This window comes from Asparagus officinalis, unplaced genomic scaffold, assembly GCF_001876935.1.
Source record: "Asparagus officinalis unplaced genomic scaffold, Aspof.V1 AsparagusV1_Un913, whole genome shotgun sequence".
NCBI lineage: Eukaryota > Viridiplantae > Streptophyta > Magnoliopsida > Asparagales > Asparagaceae > Asparagus > Asparagus officinalis.
In genome coordinates this window covers 23,673-29,075 of record NW_017973172.1, presented here as the reverse complement: position 1 = coordinate 29,075, position 5,403 = coordinate 23,673, and positions in this window count along the sequence as shown.

The following is a 5,403-nucleotide window of genomic DNA, read 5'->3' as shown; positions in this document are numbered from 1 at the left end:
TGCTAATGGATCATCTATTCGTGCTTTATAATGTATTCTATGAATGGTTTGATCAAGTCTTACAAAAGATTTTTTTTTTTGTTGATCAAACATCATTCTTGGTTTAAATGGTTGATTTATGATTTCATTTGGTTTATTTGTTTTCATTCGAAAACTCTTTTTGCATGATTCTCATGTTTTCTCCCTTTGGATTTCATAAATCTATTTTTTATACATAGTTTTTAGGCTTGTTTTTTGAGACACCTATTTATCGTGACATATCATTATGTGTTCTCATTATCTTGTTTGAATGTGAGTAATTATTAGCATATCTTTTATGCTTGCTCACATATTTGCCTTGATCTTTATTGCACACATTTTATATGACATTTTGATAGGGGGAGCTATTCCCCATTCTATGTTTATTTTTATACTCACCTATGCTTATTGATAGGGGGAGCTTTCGCTCTCTTAATACGTTTGTCCCCTTTTTGATGTTGTCAAAGGGGGAGAAATATTGTGAGCATAGTCTTTCTTGTTTATATGCATGTGAATTATAAATTATATATTATTCATTTACTTCATGCATATGACTTCTTTTTGGGTAACTTGTTTGTGCAGTCATCAAAAAGGGGGAGATTGTTGGCCTTTCTTGTTTGATGATTGTTTAACAACATTTACCATTAATGTGTGTTTGTCTAGTATTTGTGTTTTGTATGTAATTATAGACGAAACAACCGTTGTGTGGAGGGATGGATGGAATAGAGCTTCACGATGATATCCCAAAGGGAGGCTTGGCGGAATGTCGTGAAGCTTTGCAAATTCAAAGGTTGCAGAGAAGATCAAGTTCAAGCATTCATACCGAATGTGTACCAAGTTGAGGCCTACAATGAAGGATCAGAGAATTCAAAACTTGGGTAATCTAGTTTAGATTTTTATATTAGTGTGTTAAGTACCTTAAGCTCAATATCATAATACGACACGACGTATTTGTTCTATGGCATATATATAGTTATATATATATATACCATAAAGTGTTGTTAGATTTTGATGTTTATATCTAATACACGTATTTGGTTCTAAGTCAAATATCCGTATTCTCAGTTTTTATAGGACTTAACAATCAATCATAATACATATTTTTATTCAGTCTATAATAATCATTGTGCAAAGTTTTTTCAAAAATTGTTTATGTCAAAAAATCAAACTTCAATGTATAATCAGCTTTTCAATGTTTTTGAAGCACTTTTGGCAAAATAGATGAGATTTCACAATTGGGGAAATGCATAATTGGAAAATTATTTTTGTAACATGTTTCAAGAATATCATTTTTCAAACATTTCTGCAATTTTCAAATACATAGTTTTGGAATTGATTTGTTTATGTTTATGGGAATTTACAAATTCACAGTTTTCGTCGTGCGCATGTTTCGTGCATGTTTTACCAAAACTGATGAGTTTTCACAAAATGAGAAGTTGCGATATTTGAAAAATTCTATCTCTCTGACATGTTTATCTACATGTTTAGAAAATTTCATCCAGTTTTTACCTATTTTTGGAGTTGCTTTACTGTGGGCCTAATTGATTTTAGAAAATCGTATATCACAGCAGATTTTCAGAAACTGTTATTTCTTATGTTCAAACATTTTATTTCTCTCAAACTGGAAAATTCTTTTTCAAAATTCTTTCTCTAAACATGTTTTATACATGTATAGAACCTTACCCGCTCAAAATTTTATAATTTTTGGAGCTGTTGTACTATTTTTTAAACGGCGATTTTATAAAATCAGATGTACTGCTACAGTACGCCGTCGCCGATTTTCCGCCGGTCGAGCCGACGGAACTGTCTGGAACTTTTTCTCCGCTTCTTTCTTGCTCGCAGGTGCGACCGGCGATTTTCCTCGTTGACGCGCTGTAGTTCTTAACGCTCTTTTTAGAGCCTTTGCAGATGGTTTTTTTGGTCAATTTTGTTTGGGTTTTTTGGGTGAGGTCTGGAGGCTATAAAAACGCCTTTGATCTCAGTTTTCATGTACTCAAGAAATGTTTTTAACAAGTTTAAAGAGTTTTAAACAAGGGTTTTAAGTGTGTTTTAGTTTTTGTTTGGTTTGAGATTGTTTTACAAGTGGAGGAAGATCATCTTCGCTTGTTTGGGCTCCAATCTTCCATCTTCTCCATCTTTCATCTATTTGAGAAAAGTTTTCTAAACTCTATCTAGCTTAGCAATTAGCTTAGTTATTTGATTATCATTCTTTTAAAGCTAGTTTTTTTATAATTGAGTTTAAGATTTGATTATATTATGCTCATTGTTACACACACCCACATTGAGCTTATTGTATTTGCATACATAGTATATTAAGGGTTGTGAGAGAATTTGTAACATTTGAGTTTGTGCTTATTGGAGTTCTCATCTATTGTAGAGAACAATTTATATTTGGTTACATTGTGAGTGGTGTAAGGTTTTCGGTGAGCTAGAAAACCGAGTGTGTTGTGAAGTTTTCGGTGAACTAGAAAACCGAGTGTGAGGAGTGACGTTGTTCGGTGCGTTTGAAAACCGAACACCTGTGAGGGTAAACGTTATTCGGGTGACGTAGAAAACCCGGTTGGAATAGTGGATTTCTCCCGGGAGTGGGGAAGCGGAGAAGTAGGAACGGAAGTCGAACTCGCGTGAACTGCATATTGTGTTGTTTTTGAATATGTGGCTTTGGCATTTATTTATAATTTGTGCTCATTGCTCATATGCGCCATTGTCTCATTATTTCATATCATCGCTCCATCTAGTTTATATTTGTTTACCCTTGTGTTAGTTTTATATATCTTGCATATATAATTTTGACTATATATCTCTTTGGCTTAGGATATATCATATTGATATTGCTTATCCAGCACTCATATATATTATTGATTTCATCTTGCTAGGATATACTTGTTAATTATTTTAAATTGGCATTTATCGGATTAAGATTAGCATGAAGACCGCTAATACACGCCGGCCCCTCTAGGGTCTAACACTATATGCCTATAATATGATTATCAGCCCTTTAACAGCTTTATATTTAATGAAATCATATTTAGTGTTTTTGAATATAGTTGCATAGAACGATAGCGACCGACCAAATTTTTTTTTTTTTTTTTTTTTTATTGGAAAAAAAAAAAATAATTTTTTTTTTGTTTAGAGTTTCTACGGTTATAGACTTCATAACAACATGATTATATCGTTTTACAAGTCCTATACAATCATTTCATAAGTTTCAATGTTGGTTTTATGTCAAAACATCAAAAATTCAAGGTATCTCATATTTTCATGTTTTTCGGACAACCATATTTTGTAACAATGATGATATTTTTCATTTGGGAAGTCCTTTTTTGAAACTAGTCGTTGGCAGATCCATGTGGTTTATTATCATGTGCTACAATCATTTCCCAAAGTTTTATATTTTGGAATTTTTATTTGAATATTTTAAAAACCAGTGTTTTAAAAATCAGCAAAAACAGGTTTTTCATGTGTCAGATTTCGGTCGACCGCATGCCGGCTCGACCCGATCATTTGCATCTTTCTTCACTGGGCGATCAGAGAGTCTAGGGTCGGTCGACCGGTTCTGGTCGACCCGAAACGCTCATCGTCGACCGACCGGGTCGACCGACGGAAGTCATCTGCTTGTTTTTTGTTTTTTTTTTCAAACCCTGCTCTCGCGGTCGACCGGATTTTCGCCGGTCGAGAATTCTTTCGGTCGACCAACGATTTGTCGGTCGACGCGCAATAGATCGTTAGACACTAACTGGCTTATTTTTCTGAGTTTTCTGGGATTTTCGTATGTTGTTTTGGGTTTTTGAGATCTTGGTCTTTTAGGAGGTAAATACGCCTTTGGCTGTTTCTTTCAGTAGCCTAATAAGAGTTTAAAACAAGTTTAAGAAAGTTTTAACAAGGGTTTATATTTGTTAAGTTTCGTTTAAAAAGCTTTTAAGCATTTGAGAAGTTTGTTTTGCAGAAATCAATTTACAAAGAGCTTGAGGAGATCATCTATTGTGTTTGGCATTCAACTATTCTCCCCCTCTCAAACTCTTGATATATTGAGATTTTCTAACTGCTATTTCTAGCTTCTTTTATATATTTGATTATCATTGTTAGTTAAGCTAGAACTACATTGAGTTTAGTTTTGATTTATATCTCTTGTTCACAACAACTTTTGAGCTTATGTATTTAACATTTCATAAGTAATAATTTAAGGTCGTGTGGGTTTATGCACTAAGAGTGTGCTTAATTGATTCTACATTGTTTGTGAGAACAATCATTTGTTATATTATGTGCTTAATTGTGCAGAATCAGGCTTTGTAATACACTTGACACCGAAGTGAGGAGTGTGTGTGGTGAGAGTCGGCGAGTCGTCCAAGAGGGTGGCGTCGTTGACGTGCCCTAGAGAGAGGTGTAACCGAGAAACTTTGAGGGAGACACGGCTAGGTCCAAACTTAGTGGGTGTAGAGTGTGATTGGCATAGTGTGAGTTGTAGAGTTTTCGGTTAGCTAGAAACCGAGTGGTAGAAGAAGTATCGCGGCTTCCAAACCCGGATTGTGTTAGTGGATTTCTCCACCGGCGAGTGGGGGGCGGCAGCGACGTAGGACGGAAGGTCCGGAAACTCGCTGATGCATATCTTGTGGTTGAGTGTTGCTTGCGGTTTTAATTATACTGTGTTTATATTTCTTATCGTCATTGTCATTAGTCTCCATTATTTATATGAATCCACTATCTAGTTCACATTGTTTACCCCTTGTGTTAGTTTCATATTCTTGCATATATATATTTCATCATATAGGATATATCTTATTGTTCATATTGCTTATCCTAGCTTACATATCTTGTTGTATTTCATACTTGCTAGGATAACTTGTTATTAATTTTAATTGGCATAAAATCGGATTAGATTAGCATAAGACCCTAATCACCCCCCCTCTAGGGTCTAACAGAGTTAGTCGATTTCCTTTCCTTTTGTTCATAAATCCCTGACAGTGTACATATATTTCTTGTTATTTGGCGTTCACACTCTCTGCTTCCTTCCACTCATGTGTTTTTGGATTGCATGTTTTGTATACGAGGTTAAATAAAATATTTGATCAAATCGTTATTCTAAAGATATAAATTCAGATATGAAGAACAATAGTGATAGTTTGTTTGGGTTTAGATGAGTAGATTAGAATGTAATTTAGGGTGTGTGTCTTGTAAAGTCCTATTGGATTAAGGTTTGTAGTCCAGGGAAATATTTATCATAATGTGGAAGCCCCTTCGGAAGAAGGAAGAATGGAGTTAAGATTTATCCAAATCACTATAAAATTCTCTGTGTTTGTGATTGTAGCTGTTGTTTATTTATTTCACAATTATTTCCATTGCATATCTTGATATTTATTTTATTTTTGCAACCCCCCCCCCCCCTTT